This window comes from Heterocephalus glaber, unplaced genomic scaffold (assembly GCF_053883595.1).
Source record: "Heterocephalus glaber isolate CG9 unplaced genomic scaffold, H.glaber_assembly_v1.0 deba00001586, whole genome shotgun sequence".
NCBI lineage: Eukaryota > Metazoa > Chordata > Mammalia > Rodentia > Bathyergidae > Heterocephalus > Heterocephalus glaber.
This window is the reverse complement of record NW_028258364.1, coordinates 3,981,067-3,997,979: the sequence shown is the minus strand read 5'-3', so window position 1 is coordinate 3,997,979 and position 16,913 is coordinate 3,981,067. Positions and strand designations below refer to the sequence as shown.

At 34.7% G+C, this 16,913-nt stretch overlaps 1 protein-coding gene and 1 long non-coding RNA gene across 11 annotated transcripts in view; one reads left to right on the top strand and one right to left on the bottom strand.

Annotated features, from left to right (window-relative positions):
- Positions 1–9,411, top strand: part of LOC147823392 (uncharacterized) — a 65,618-nt gene extending 56,207 nt beyond the window's left edge. Inside the window, exon 3 of the long non-coding RNA XR_015443938.1 lies at positions 9,283–9,411. This is a non-coding gene — a long non-coding RNA (uncharacterized LOC147823392). The remainder of the gene's footprint in view (positions 1–9,282) is intronic.
- The window catches only part of Afg2a (AAA ATPase AFG2A), a 360,481-nt gene that overhangs the window by 253,501 nt on the left and 90,067 nt on the right, over positions 1–16,913 (bottom strand). The window lies entirely within an intron of this gene.

Genomic DNA, 16,913 nt, shown 5'->3' with positions numbered 1-16,913 from the left:
ACTGTCTCTTGTTCAATGGAACAGTCATGCATATACCACTGATGGTTCAGAGCTGCCTGGTAGCAAGATAAAGGAATTAAGGTCCCATCGTGAATGTGTTAATATACTCCACCACAACAAGCTGAAGAAGAAAAAAGCATCTCACAATCACATCAACAGATGCAGAAAATCATTTGACAAAATCCAACATTATTCTGTGATAGAAATGCTCAGCAAACTAGGAACAGAGAACTTCCTCCACTTGATAAAGAACATCTACAGAACCCCTGCAACTAACATCAAGCTAACACTTGATAGTGAGAAACTAGAAACTTTTCTACTACGATCAGGAAGAATATCTCCTCTTACTACACATTTTCAACATTTTACTGGAAGTCTTAGCTAATGCGACAAGACAAGACAAGGTATAGATTTGGGAGAAATTATATCACTTTGAAGTGATATAATTACATATGTAGGAAATATGAAGCAAAGGCAAACCAAACCCCCTCTTGGAACAGTAATTATAAAAGGATACAAGATCAATATATAAAGTCAACTGTTTTTCTATTACACTAGCAACATATACACTATCAACTATATTAACCCCCAAAATAAAATATTTCTATACAAATTACTATTGTATAAGTATTTTAATAAGTCTAACAAAAACATATAAGATCTATATGAGAAAAGTAATAAAACTATGAATAAAGAAATAAAAAATGACTAAGCAAATGTAGAGAGATTCTATTCAATGAGAGATTCTATGAAAAGATTAAATATTACTAAGGTATCAATTCTTCCCAACTTGTTCTATAGATTCAATGGAAACTCATACAAGTTATGTGTAGATATTCACAAACACATTCTAAACTGCAAGTAAAAGATCCACTGCCAATTTAATACTGAAGGAGAAAAAGATCAAAATACTTACGGCTATCCAACTTTCAAGAATTACTATAATGACACACTAGAGAAACTATTCGGTATTTACACATGTGTGTCCTATTTAATTAACTTAAAGAGTATCGCCTCAATGTGCATCCATTTAGCTATGAATGTCTCTAATTTCTCATTTTTTATGGCTGAGTACTACTCCATTTTATAAAAAAAAAAACCCACATTTTCTTTATCTAGTCTCCAGCTGATGGGCAACTGGGTTGCTTCCAAATTTTGGCTATCACAAATTGCACTGCTATGAACATGGGTGCACATGTATCACTGTGGTATGATTCTTTTAATTCTTTAGGGAAGATACCCACCAGCGGACTAGCTGGGTCAAATGGGACTTCCAGTCCTAGTTCTTTTGAGGTATTTCCATACTGATTTCCACAGTGGTTGTACCAGTCTACACTCCCACCAGCAGTGGAGCACGGTTCCTCTTTCCCCACAGCTTCACCAGTATTTGTTATTGGTTGATTTCATGACAGCAGCCATTCTTTCTGGGGTGAAGTGGAATCTCAGCATTGTTTTCATCTGCATCTCTCGCATGACCGGTGATGATGAACATTTTTTAATGTTAATTTGCTATTTTTACTTCTTTGTCTGAGAAATCTCTGTTCATTTCAGATGCCCATTTTTGGATTGGGTCTTTAAATTTGGGAAGTCTGATTTTTTTAAGCTCTTTATGGATTCTAGATAGTAGGTAGACCTTTGAGGAACAGGTGAAAATTTTTTTCCCACATTGTGGGTTGTCTCTTTACACTGTTGCTGGTTTCTCTTGCTGGGCAGAAGCTTTTTAGTAAGAACAGATGCCACTTGTTGATTGTTTGTGCTAGTTCACGGGCAACTGAGGTTTTGTTCATAAAATCTTTTCCTACACCAATGTCTTTAAGAGTTCTACCTAACCTCTGTTCCAGCTGGCTCAGTGTTTCTGTTTTAATATTTAGATCTTTAATCCATTTTGATTTTACTTTAGTGCATGGTGAGAGATACAGGTCTAGTTTTAATCTTTGGCAAGGTGAAATCCAATTTTTCCAGCACGATTTATTGAAGAGGCTATCTTTCCTCCAGTGAGGGTGTTTGGCTCCTTTGTCGAAGATGAGGTTGCTGAGTGTGTCTGCAGTTGTTTCCTCATCTTCTAATCTGTTCCACTGGTCCTCAGGTCTGTTTCTTTCAAAGTACCATGCTGTTTTATTACAGTAGTTTTGTAGTATAGTTTCAAGTTGGGGATTGTGATACCCCCTGTCATGTCTTGTTGCCTACAATTGTTTTTGCTATTCTAGGTCTTTTCTTGTTCCAAATGAATTTTTGGATTATTTTCTGAAAGTGTAAATAAGGACTAAAAGGTATAATAGATAATGTGAAATGGGAAGAAAAGGGGCAAAGGGAAGGGAAAGGGGAGGGGAGGGAAAAGGAAAGAAGGGAATGGAATTAATATGAGAAAATGAAAAAATGGAAACAAAGTCATTGTAAATAGGGAGGGATGGAGGGGTTGAAGGGAGGGCAGGGGAATGGGGAAAAAATAAGAACTAAGAGAGATTATGTAAAGGTGCAAATTTCCAATGATAAATGTAACTGTATTGTATACCTGAATGTACCAATAAAATTAATAAAAAAAGAAACTTTGATCAAAAAAAAAAAAAAAGAATTACTACAATGACAGTAATCCAGACAGTGTGGCATTGGTAAAAAAGACAAACTGATCAATGGAATAGAATAAACAGAGCTCAGTAATAAGTTAACTGATCTTATAGCATATGAATAAAGGAAAATAAAGACTGGAACAAAGATAGTCCTTTCACAAAATGATGCTAAAGAATTGGCTATCCACATGCAAAAAAAATATATATATAGACCATACAACTTTTCACAAAAAATGACTCAAAATGGATCATAGACCTAAATGTAAAATATAAACCTGTAAAACACCTAGAAGGTAACATAGGAGGAAACCTACATGGTGAGAGGTACTCTGATAACATTTTAGATACAACACCAGTAGCATCACCCACAAAATAAACAACTGTGAAAGCAAATATTATTAACACTAAAACCTCTGGCCCTGCAACATATGCTATCAAGAAAATGAGAAGAAAAGCCAGAGACTAGTATAAAATGTTTGCAAAAGATATACCTAATAAAGGACTGACAAAGTACAATGAGCCAAAGACCTGTATGTATCCCCTGTCCAAAATTCATTTTCTCTCAAGCAGTTATATTTACTATTACTACTGCTGCTGCTTCTACTACTATGACTATTACTTTTATCAAGGAAAACCAACTCTCAAGTAGACAGGGTTGCTAATCATAGTAATTCATTCTAGAAGTCACACTAGGTTTGTCAGGCGCAGTCATGTGATCATGAGAATAAAGCATAAATAATTTTTAAAAAATTAAAAAATGTTTTATTTAATGTAATACAAGTAGATATTAATAAAGAAAATAAAGCCATTCTATGAAAAAATAATTTTTCATAATGAAAATGATTAGAGAATAACCATGGTAAATACACTGTGTATCATGACCTTAAAAGAATATATTTTCATTTGCTAATCTATCACTCATTATTTCCCAATAATATTATATTTTTTTGCATAAAGGATTTTAAATATTGACAGTATCTCACATTCTGTATAATTTTTGAACAATTTCTTATTTCACAATATTTATTATTCTTTTTGGTCTTATTTTCACTTTCAGTTTCTCAGACACACCAGAAAGCTGTGATATTTATACATGTGTGTTGTGTTCAATTTATTTCACTTAGAGTGTGTTCTCAAGGTGCATCGTTTACCTAGAAATATCTCAAGTTTATCCTTCTTTATTGCTGAATAATACTCCATTATATATTTTTAAAAGCCCAATCTTTTTTTATCCATTCATCAGTTGATGGGCATTTGGGTTATTTCTGAGATTTAGCTATTAAAAACTGTGCTGCTATAAACATGGGTGTACATATATCACTGTGATATGAAGTTTTAATTCTTTTGGGATGATACCAAGAAGAGGAATAGCTGGGTCAAATAGGACCTCTAATCCTAGTTTTTTGAGCAATCTCCACAGATTTCCAGAGCAGCTGCACCAGTCTACACTCCCACCAACAGTGGAGAAGGGTTCCTTTTTCCCCATAGCCCTGCCAACATTTGTCTGTTTAATTCTTGGTAATAGCAATTTTTTTCTGGAGATGAAATCTCAGCATTGTTTTAATTTGCATCTCTAGAATGACCACTGATTTAGAAACATTTTTTCATGTATTTATTTGCTGCTTCTACTTCTTCATCTGAGAAGTGTGTATTCATTTCAGATGCCCATTTTTGGATTGGGTCTTTAAATTTGGGTGGGCTGATTTTTTTCAATTCTTTATATGTTCTAGATATTAGTCCTTTGTCTGAGGAACTGGTTAAAATGTTTTCCCATTATGTGGGTTGTCTTTTCACTCTGGTGGTGATTTCTTTTGCTATGCAAAAGCTTTTTAATAAGATGAGGTCGCAGTTGTTGATTCTTTGTAGTATTGCCCATGCGGTCTAGATTTTGTTCATGATGTCTTTGCCTACTCCTATGTCCTCAACCATTCTACTTATTCTCTCCTCTAGCAGATTTAGTGTTTCTGTTTTAATATTTAGATCTCTGATTCATTTTGATTTTTGTTTAGTGCATGGTGAGAGACATGGGTCTAGTTTCAGTCTTTGGCATATAGAAAGCGAGTTTTTCCAGCACCATTTGTTTATTTTGTTATTGTTGTTGTTTCTTTTTTTTTAATAGCAGAACATTTATTGGTACATTTTAGGCATACGTAACAATAACGTTCATCATAGGAAATTTGCACCTGTATATGGTACATCCCGCCTCTTTTTCCCATTCCCCTCCTCCCCTCAAGCTCCCTTCCCTCCCTAGGCATAAAAACTATGTTTCCATTTTTTCCCTTCTCCTTTCACTTTTTTTCTTGACTCTTTCTTCCTTTCTCCCTCTTCCCTCCCTTGTTCCCATTTCCATTTGAACATCTGCTTCCTATTTCCCAATATCTATTACATATTTTAGTCCTTATTTCCACTTTCAGTTTCTCAAACCAGAGAAACAATGCGGTATTTAAGCATATGTTTGTGACTTATTTCATTTAAGAGGTCCATCCATTTAGCTATAAATGTCTGAAGCTCATCCTTTATGGCAGAATATAAAAAACCACATCTTTATCCAATGGTCAGTTAGCTGATGGTCATTTGGGATGTTTATAAGATTTAGTGATTATAAACTGTGCTGCTATAAACATGGTTGGGCATATGTCACTGTGGTATGAAGCATAAATAATTTTAAAGAATTTTGCAAAGCAAATGTACCAATTTACCAGAAAAAAGTTAAATAGGATAAAAAGTTAAATAGGAGTTCAGTCCAAAGCTGGCTGGCTCCAAGGCAGAAACAGCATGGTGAATAGGCCTGTGAAGGCCTGGCTCATTTCATGGTAGGAAGGAAGGAGAGAATAGGGAGGAACCAGGGACAAGAATATACTCTTTCTAATCATGTCCTCTATGATCCACCTCTTCTGACCAGGCTTTACCTCCTAACAGAACATTCATTCATGAATTTATAAATGGATTATTTCACTGATGAGTAGAGTTCCCCCATGATTCAAATGCCTTCCAAAAGTCCCACCTCTGAACCCAGGAGACTTTGGGGGACATTCTAGATCAAAACCAGAACACTTTCTGATTATGATCAAAATTCAACATGAATCTAATAGTCAGTATACTATTTTAGTTTAATAATATGCCCTATAAAATATAGACATATACATCAGGAGTTAGCTTTGCCAGCTTTCCCAGACTTGTGTTAATATACATGTGCTCTGCATAACTACAGCTTTGTATAAACTGTTAACACAGAGGATGACATAAAATATGTATTTTTCCATTTTGCTCTAATTTCTCAATAAAAATTGCAAGTTAACACACGCAATATTCATTATATATGTATATTTCTGACTCAAAAGGATTAGAGAAAACAAGTGATTCTTAAACTCATAGTTCAATTTACATCCTGCAAAAAGCAATTCTAAAGGAACTTTTCCCTTGTCATGAATTTCCATGCATTTATACTAGAAACATATTTTGACAAATTATTTTTAAAACTGTTACACATAAAACTATTTTCTGAAAACAATCTATTGAAAAACTGAAACATAAAATGCTTTCAAACATGTATCATTTTCCTAGTACCCTAGATCTAAAAATAGTAAAAAAAAAAATTCTGTAGTAATAACAAGTTAAATCTAAAAATTTTTCAGGAAAACTCTCACTTATTAGTATTTATTGGGTAGGGTGCTTTAAATTTGAGAAAGAGCTTTAACATCTGGTAAACTTGGGTTCAAATGATAGCTTTACACTATGTTTTTTCTGTAACAGTTTGGGAAAGCTATTTAATGTCTCTGAATTTGTTTCCTAGTTAAAACATGAGAAGAATCATAATCACCTTCCTATTATAAACTGAATGTTTGTGTCCTCCCAAAATTCCTATGTTGAAATCTAATCCCCAATGTGATAGTATCTAGAGGTGAGTCTCAGGGAATGATTAGGTCATTCGAGCCCTCATAAATGGAATTCATACCCTTACAAGAGGGAACTCATACAGAACTAGCTCTGTCTACCACTGAGGACACGGAAGAGATGAAAATCTATGAATCTGGATATGCCTCCTCACCAGACACCAAACAGGCTAGTACTTTGATTCCAAACTGAAAAATCAATTTCTTGTGTTTATAAAGAATAGTCAGCCTAACAGTATTTTTATAAAAGCCTGAATGGACTAAGATACCTCTTCAAACTTAAATCTACAAAGGATCTAGCATACTACTTTAAGCCACAAAGTAAATACTGATAGTAGTGATAAGCATTATCATTATCATAATTATCACCAATGTGACTTAATAAAAGTAACTATAATCTTTTAAAGTTATCTGAATTAAATTAACAAAGCTGTCTGGCATGTAAATATTTACTGAAACAAAGCACACGAATGTGATGTCTTTTAGATTCTCAGAACCTAGGAATAGCACAGGCCAGCAGATATTTCAGATAAAAATTGTCAACTTCCTACTTAATCTTATTTACAACATGTATCAAACTTCCTTAAATTTTACCATGAAAACCATCAATCCAATACTAAGAACTGCTCTCCTGAAGCCCTTCATAACTATCAGCCATAAGCAAAACAATCAACCTATAATAAGTATCATACAAAAAGACATCTGTTTCTACAAGATGTATTAGTAGAGAATTATTAAACACTGGTAGAGTGCTTTACATTTTAGTCTTAACTTGTTCATTAGCTGTTTCAAATATAGTAATAACTTGGTTCCTCATAAGTCTCAAGATCTTTTATTTTGAATATCTGAAATTTCCACATATTTAAAAAATACAATTGTAAATGAAAAATATTTTTTAAAAAAAGGCAAAATATTTTCAATAACATACCATAAAGTTGTGTGCTGAGATACACAAATGTTTGGCTCAGCACTGGGGCTGGTAGTGCATGCCTGTAATTCCAGCACTCGAGAGGCTGAGACAGAAGGATTGGCCCAAATTCGAGGCCATCCTTGGCTACACAGTGAGTTCAAAGCTATCATGAACTATATAGTGAGACCTTGTATAAAAAAACCAAAAAATAAAACAAACAAATAAACAAACAAAAAAGGAAATAATATCCTTACTGCGTTGGTTTTTTGAATCTGTATCAAAAGTTCTCGTTTTCTTCTACATTTTTCTTGTCTTTCAAATAAACTATTTTTGGAGAGGAGAATTCTACACAGTATTTGTCTTCAATGATTCTGAATCATCATGCATATGCTTTAACGTGGTTATAGGCACACACAATTTGGAACCTAGTGACTCGGGTGCTTGTTTGAAAAAAGACAATTAGATTCCTTTACAACAAACCAAGTTTGAATGAATTTTTGGGAAAAGAGTAATATGAAGATCTTTCTACAAAATTAATTAGTACTAATCATGAATGACAACAGACTCTCAAAATATTTTCTCACTGGCCTAAAAAGTATGACCTTGATTTTTTTGGCTATCTTTTTTGTTGTTATTACTATGACTAGTACTACTACAGTAACAGATATGTTACAATTGCTCACAGATACATCAAAAACACTATCTAAGGGGCCGGGGATTTAGCTCAGTGGTTGTGCTGCCGGCCTCACAAATGCAAGGTCCTGAGTTCAACCCCCTGGTACCAAAAAAACCCCCCAATATCTATCATTTCTGTATCCTTAGCACAAATGCAAACATTTTGTGAATGCAGACTCATTTTTTTACTTTATTATGTACAAAAACACCTGAATGTTTTTTAAAACATCACTTAGAATTTCATTCTTTTTAGAGCTCTCTTGAATGTGAATTATTACAAAATTTACAAATGATTCTTTACCAAAAGATGATGATGCTTCCATAAAAAAGAACACAGGTGATTACATTCCCTAAGACAGTCTCAAAGTTAAATTTTAAAAGAAAATCTGTTAGCCAATGACACTAAAACATGAAGTCAGACTGCTCATAGACAATGGAGTGATCATAATCCTCAAGCCTCCATTTCCATTATTTGTATTAATGAAATACTCATGTTCAAATATCTATGCAGCTCTTTGCTAGACAATGTGCTAGTCACGTAAGAGAAGGAAACCATTACTGTTCTTAGACAGACTTCATATCTATCAATTAGAGGGCAAACTTCAATAATATAAACATAGCTTCTTCAAGTGTCAAAATTCTGTGATTCTATGTTACTACTACATTGCACCTAAGTGCAACAACTTAATCCATTATTTTTAATTAAATAATTTACATTCCAAAACCTGTTGATATCTGCAATCGCTTCTAAAAAGAAATACGTGGAAGTCAAACTTAGAGAATTGGCTATTTTTTGTAGGAAAAAATGGTGGCTGTAATTAATGATGAAGATTAGGTGAAATAAATTCTTTGGATTCGCATTACAAATATTGCCTTTGCCCTTTATTTCCACAGATTAACAAGAGCTAGCTGGAGAGGAGCATGGCAAAAATGTTTTATGGGCAGAGAAATAACCTTGGCTGACTTTCAAACCCTCAGTAGGAAAGAAACACTCTAAAACTGGCATTCTAGGAAGTCAAAACCAACTCTAAGAAAAAATTTAAATACAAATGTTCAATCACTAACATAATGAAATGGTTTCATGAATCGCTTCTCGGCCTTTTGGTTAAGATCAAGTGAAATGGTTTCATGAAACATCGTTATTTGCCAGAGACAGGCAATACAGCAATTGAAAAAAAAATGTTCTGATACAGAAATATTGACACCAGACTTCTCTAAAATAGTAATTCTTTTTCAGATGTCAAGTTCCTTTCTCAAATTATTCCTATTCAAAAGATGGAGAGTGCTACGGATTAAAGGGTATTATAAGTTAAAAGAGAAGCTGACAAAAAGAAAGAGAAGTTCACTAACTATAGCCAAAGACCAAATCTGGTAAGCCAACTGTTCTTTCATTAGATTACATATTTCCTACGGATGCTTTTGCATTATAGCAACAGAGCTGAATAGTTATAACATAGACTATATACCATCTTAAAAGCAGACAATATTTACTAACAGGCCAGTTAGAGAAAAGATGTGCTGAGACCTATCTCAAACCAAACTGTCAAAATAGTACAAATTTTATTTTCCAAAACTAAATATTTCACAGGAATAACACACATATTTCCTTTCAACTCCTCCAATAAAAATAAAATGTTCCACCACATCTTTTTATGATTCCTGTATTACAGAATATCTTACATATACATTTTTAATTTAAAAAATTTTAGTATAGATTTTAAATGTCAAGAGTTCCAAACGTTAACCATCTAAATTTGTTTTCTTAAAATTTACACCTCCTCATATCATCAGTCAATACTCAGACAAAAAACAAAACAGCAAAAAATAATAAAACAAAAACAAAAAACCCTAGAGGGCTAGGTAAACATACACTGCTCTGAACAACAACAAAAGGCAGTGCATTTAATAATTTTCAGTGTGTATAAAATGTAGGCAAACTTTGATTTTAAAGCAAACGGAGCTACAAAAAGGGACCCATGTGTCCTACAACAACAATAAAAAATGATTCCCAATTCCTAGAAAAATACTGCAACAGGCTATCTCATTAAGAAATTTATCTCATACTTACAATGTATGTGCTTAGTGACAATGTACAGACAAAACAAAGAGAACTCTGTTTTCCATTTTTCTTTTATTCTGTTTCCCTTAGTGTTAAAAGTTTATCAATGTGAAAACTATGTTATATATGAGGCAATTAAGTACAAATTTCTGTGTGTCGGGAAACACACTGAAATTAGCAACTTTAAACATAGACATACAATATAATAAAAGTAACTAATAAGGGACTAATATTAGTTTCTTAAAGCATAAAAAGCATTCTTTTAATATTCAAACATGATTTTTTTCTCTGAAAAAGACATATTTTCTATCTTTAACCCTACTAGTAAATGAACAGTTGAGTAAAAAAGCAGCAAATCAAAAGACACAGGTTCTAACTTTGTCTAGGCCATAAACAGTTATACTAGATAACTTCGCAGAATTTCCCGAGTTATAAAATTCTATGATTTCATGAAAATTTTAAAACCACCATTAAAAAAATCACATTAAAAATTTTATTATGGTGCTCTAAAAATGTCATTTAGAGAAATGCCTAAAAAGATTTCCTCTATGATGCTTAAGGTCATGAATTCACTGAATTTACCTGAAATCTGGATATGCTATAAAAGTGACTACCTTATTTCCTGATCACTACTTTTAAAACTCAGACTTCTTTTCAGAATACTAAGCCTGGAATCTTCATTTTCACTGAAAGCTAGCTCAAAACCTCTTACTTTTTCTTCCAACCACTCCAAGTGAAAGCCAATTCTAGACTATTAAGTACAAAAACAGCTATACAAAAAAGGAATTATTAATATCAGATTATTTAGTTCCTTTTAGAAGATAACAATTAGTTTTTAATGGCACTTAACCTTTTCCAATATTTAATCATCTTCTTATATTGTAGTCACAAAATAATCTCAAAATATTTTATATAAAACATCAGTGTTACAAAACAGAACAGATCAACTTCTCTTTCTCACAAATACCAAAACTATCTTTCTCCTATTTCTGAGATTTAAAACTTTGCTTTTTTATATTTTAAATTGGTAAAGTCAGGAAATGTCTTGGGGCTGGTGATTTCTTAGCCCGTGCCCTGCCCTGCTTTTCTCTTTCTAAGAGGCATGATCTTATGTTGTCCAGCTGGCCCCAAACTCCTAGGCTCAAGTGATCCTCCTGCCTCAGTGACCCAAGTAACTGGAACTGTAAGTACACACCACTGCACCAGCCTTCATTTTATATGAAAGAATTACTTTTCTTCAGTAAGGATACATAAAATAATACTGTCTTACAACTGATTTCATCTTAAATTAATGAAATAACACGGTACCTCAGTTCAGGAACTGATTTTGTTCCATGATTCTGGTTGCAAATGGAATTGGTCATAAATTGAATCAGATTTCCCCAAAAGGTTCAATGTAAACAAGGTTAATCCATTCTGAACCTTTTTTTAAAATCACAAAAATATGAAGCAAAGTACAGTATAGTGCAGTACGAAGAGAGAGAGCACCAGCTTGAGGTGATTTCAGGCATGGAGGACAATAAGAGGTGAGGAGGAGGTTATTGTTTGGACGGAGAGTCCCCCTCCATAAGGATATTGGGGACATTTCCTTCAGGGGTTTCCTCTCTTCTTTGTCTCTTAGCTGTAGTCTCAGTTTTGACAAAAACAAAAAATCTATCTAATGTCACTTGTTTTTTCCTGCACTGTACAACCCTCCAGAAATGAGAAACCACATTATCGTTCCCCATATTCAACACTCTGTTCATTACAGTTATATTGCTGTAGTGCTTCTCAAAGAAGTCCTAGCGCTCATTCATTTTTTCATAACAGATTTTATCACATCACTGCTAACGTCTTCTCTGTCTTCCTCTTCCTCAGTGGAATGCTCCTCAACAAGCACCTTCTGCTCTCACTCGGGAGTTCAGGGAGTTTTTCTGTTGTCAACTCCTCCTTATGGTCCTCAACAAGCTCCACTATGAATGTATCATCAACATCCAGACCCATACTCTTGCCCACTGACACAATCTCCTCCACTACCTGTGCATCAAACCTTTCAATGCCATGTTCAGTGACACATTCTAGCCACAGTATCTTCCAGGCTGAGTTTAAGGTCCAGGAGCTGACATCTTCCGAGGCTTTCTCAATTAAATTGATGCAGTGGAGGATATTAAAATATTTCTTCCAAAACTCTTTCAGAGTCAAAGATTTCTCTTCAATAACATTAAAACACCTGGTGATGGCCAGGGATTTAGCTCAGTCGTTCTGCTGCCTGCCTCGCAAGTGAAAGGTCCTGAGTTCCATCCCCGGTACCAAAAAAACAAACAAAAAAAAAAACACCTGGTGAAGAGTGCTGTTCTGTACAGCTTCTTCAATTTTTTTTTTTTTTTTGAGACTGGGTCTTGTTATATAGTTTAGACTGGCCTTGAACTTACTATGTACTCCAGGCTGGCTTTGAACTTGCAATGATCCTCCTGCCTCAGCATCTCAAGTGCTAGGATTATAGGTGTGCGCCACCATGCCTGGCTCTGTGTACAGCTTCTGGGCTGTCAAAGAGATGTCGTGTTAAGGGTAAGAAGGTGACCTTCACGAAGTCCTACTCAGGGTCTGTACCATCCACCAACGCTGGAGGGTGTGCTGGTGCACTGTCCATCAGAAGGCACCTTTCAGGCAGCTGGTTGTCGAAAGATATTTCTTAGTGGTGGGTATGAACACCTCATGCAGTCATTCCATGAACAATTGCCTGTGACCCAAGCTTTTACACTGGCCCTCCACATGACAGGCAGTCTGGCCTTGTTCACATTCTGTTCCCTGAATGCTGAGGGGTCTGGGAATGGTGCACTAGTAGTGGTTTAATCTTCTGACTAGCACTTGCATTCACACAGAGCAAAAGGGTCAATCTGTCTTTCATGGGCTTGTGGCCCTGGCAGTGCCTTTTCCTCCTGCATGATATAGATTCTGTTCAGCATCTTTTTCCAGAATGGCTCTGTTTCATCTCAGTTGAACACTTGTCGAGTGACGTATCCTTCATGAATTCCAGGAATTCTTTCTTGCAGGCTTCTGCAGTGGTCTTGTCAGAACTTGAAGTATCACCATATCTTATCACACTACGGATGCCACTTCTCTTGTGGAATTTATCAAACCAAGCTCTAGTGGCTTTAACTTCATCACTTGCTGCACTTGTAAAAGGATTTTCTTGCAGTAAATCACTGTGCATTCCTGGCTTTTTCACAGATCAGAACTTCACTAACACTATCACTCACCAACTGTTTCTCATTCAACCACACAAGTTTTTCCACCTCTTCTAGCACTGTGTCCTCTCCTTGGTCAACATCGTTACTCCTTTTGCCACATCAGCTCCTTTGATGCCATCTTTATTCTTCGAAATAGTCCAGATGGTAGAATTTGCCATCTAGTACTCTGAGGCCAGATCAGTCATAGGAATACCATGCTTATGCTTTTCAACAATTTTCTTCTTCAATTCAGTGGTTATTTTCTTCAAAATCTTCCTTTTACCACTCTTGCTCTGTACTTTGTCACCTTCATTATCACTCTGAACATTCTGGTTACTTTCATTATGACTCTACACATTTATTTATTTATTTGTTTATTTTTTATTTGGTACCAGGGATTGAACTTGGGACCTTGTGCTTGCAAAGCAGGCAGCAGCACCACTGAACTAAATCCCTGGGCCCACTCTGCACATTCTTGTCCCTTTCATAACTGCTCTGCACTTTCTTTTTAAGATCATGCTTGCTCTGCACTTTCTTTGGAGCCATGCTGGATTGAATAATACTGTACAGTACTGTATGTGCTAAAATGCACACAGAAAAGCTTCACAGCAAGTGTGCACAGGTCTAAGACTGTGATCAACCTCGATTAGGGGAAGCTGTTAGCAAGTGTCACAGCAGGAAAGATGGCCGCTTTTGTGTTTCATGTGGGGAAGATGCCCATGGTTGTGTTTGTCACCGATGCTAGGAACCAAAGCAAAATTTTGCCAAATGTCTTTGTTCATGAACCGAATTGTTCCTAAACAGAAGCATTTATGAACCGAGATTATATTGTACCACAATGGTTGTCACCTGTGGAATACTTTTTTCTAATTCCTAAATGCTTTCAGTTAATTTCCTCTACTACAATGTAAGATTTGTTGGTATATGATTGATTCTTTTCCTAATTATATTTCTACTCATACGGAAATTACTACTATAAGAATATCTTGTAAAAATTATTTTAAGAACAAATACTAAAGTTTTCTAAGCAGTTGCTGAATGCCAGGTACAATATGAAACCCTTTATATGTATTTAATCCCAACAATCTATAATTTGTTTGTGCTACCCATCTCTACTTTACAGATGAAGTAAACCAAGTCTTAAAGGGGTTTAGGAACTTGTCTTACATCCTATTCACTTTTTTATTCCCAGCACAAAGTCTGGCAGAGGAGCATTCAATAAATATTTACTAAAGAATTATAAATTCAACCACCGTCTGAGCAAATTTATGACTTAGAACCCATCTCAAAAACAATAAATAAATAAAATGCTGAGGATGTATCTCAGTATGAAGCCATGAAGGTCCTGGGTTCAATTCCCAATACTACAATCAATCAATATTTACTGAATGAGTGAATGAATGAATGCTTTCAAGGATGTCTTAACAACTGCCCAGTTAAGCAGACAGTGTCATTCCTAACATACACAGAAAATGCAAGATAAATACAAAAGAAAATGCATAATAAGAACAAGCTTACTGAGAAAATAATACATAATAAATACAAGCTTGGAAGTTTCTTATGTCTGGAACTCCGGTCTATGTGGTATAGTAGTTGAATTAAAAATTCCCTCAGAGTATCTGCTCTGGAGTCAAAACACCCAACTTTCAATCCCTGATCTTCCACTAGTGACACAGACCTTAAGTAAGGAATTTATGCATCTATATACCTGAGTTTCCTCACCTATACAATGGAAATGAAAGCAGAACCTACATTTCCTGGGCTTGCTGTGAAGATTAGGAAGTAACCCAGCAAGAGGCCACAATATCGTGATGAGGTCCAAACAAAGGGAGTCAAATTATCTGAAAGTTACTTAAACAAGATGGGCCTCTCCAGTTAGTGGCTCTAAAGTACATATATTTATCCCTGGTTTCAAATCTATTCTAATCCTTCTTTAAGTTTGGCACTACTTGGCAATGCCTGGGTTGATGAGGATTGATTCAGGATCCCTGACTGCCTAGGCTGGAAAAATCTCCTGAACAACAGAAAGTCCTAGGAATCTCCAATATCATCAGTACTTATTTCCTCAGAGGAGCCTGGGTCAACCCTGCATCTCTCTACTTCTGGTGTCAGGTTTGCTCCCTAAGAAAAAGCTGACCATCTATTTATTGCCTACTTTGCTCTCCTTCCCACTATAAACTTAAAAGGTAAACATTTAAACTAGCTAATAGGTGGTACAGAATTCTGGGTCAACTGCCAGATGTGTAATATCCTACTTGGCACTAATGCAAGAATCCTTTTCTTTACCTATAAAATACTTAAAACAGTTTTGTACAAGTATAGAATAAGCACTAAGTGAAAGTTACCTAGTATTAATAGCCCAGTGTGATTCAATTCTCCTCATTCAATGCCTCGTCCCCCATCACATTATCTATTTTCAAGACCTAAGCTACTTTAACCACATTTACAATTTTCCAAAATGTGGCAGAAATCATTAAAACTTTCTAAAAGGAATTATTAAGTTCCTTCAACTCACAATACGAAGTAAAACAACCCCATTCAAAACATCCATAATTTAAACAGCCATAGCGTACAGAAGAAAAGTATCAAGCTCATTTATGTTTCAATTTCCAAAGAAAACTATTAAATACAGCAGGGAAGTGGTAAAAAGAGAGGGTATAATTGACATATTATTATGAAAGCATGAAGATTTGTGCAAATAGCATGTCTATGCTCTATTCAAAATGTTCTGTCTGCAATCAATCCTCAATTTCATGGCTAATTACTAGGTCTTCTTTTTTATAACTTCAAATATTCAAAATAATTTAACATGCACAAAAGCATAATAACTAGCACATGCCACAATACCCTGCTTAATTTGCTTAAATATTTGAATTTGGAAATTAAAATCTTGATTAAAAAATTTCCTTTGAACTGTCATTTTTGATATAGTTGTATAGGTTTGTTCTAAATGTTATCACAGAAAACAGAAAATAGCTTTGGACAAATGAAATCAATGATTATTCTCTAGCCTAATATTACATAGAAATGTCTCACATATAATTTAATTCTTCTGCTTCCTTACAACAAGAGTGATTTAAAAGTCCATGAAATTGGTTTAGCATCCTGAGTTTTATATTTCTGGTATAGCTACAAGTAGTTTTTTCAGTCTCTAAAAACTGTTTAATTACAATAGCCTAAGAACAAAAAATACATGTGGAGCTTTTGTTTTAATTTTCAAGTAATAGCAATCTAATGAGATAGAATAATTATTCATAGGCAATAACAGCCTATCGTATAATTAGGAAAAAAGAACTGAACATAAATATCACTCTATGAGATCCTTATGATTATAAAAAACAGACTACATAAGAATACAAATAAAGTACAAGCAAACCCCTACTTTGGACCCATCAGCATTACACTTATCAGCTTCATCTCTGCTTTCTGAAATATCAAATAACTTAATAGTCATTACATAAGTTTTTCTGTACAAGAACTCATTTATATTTGATTTGATCAAGGCAGTGAGAGAAGGAGATATATACAACACAGCTCCTTGAAAAGTTAAAAATGATGAAGACTACTACAGGAAATGGTATCTAGAAGCTGTAAATCATC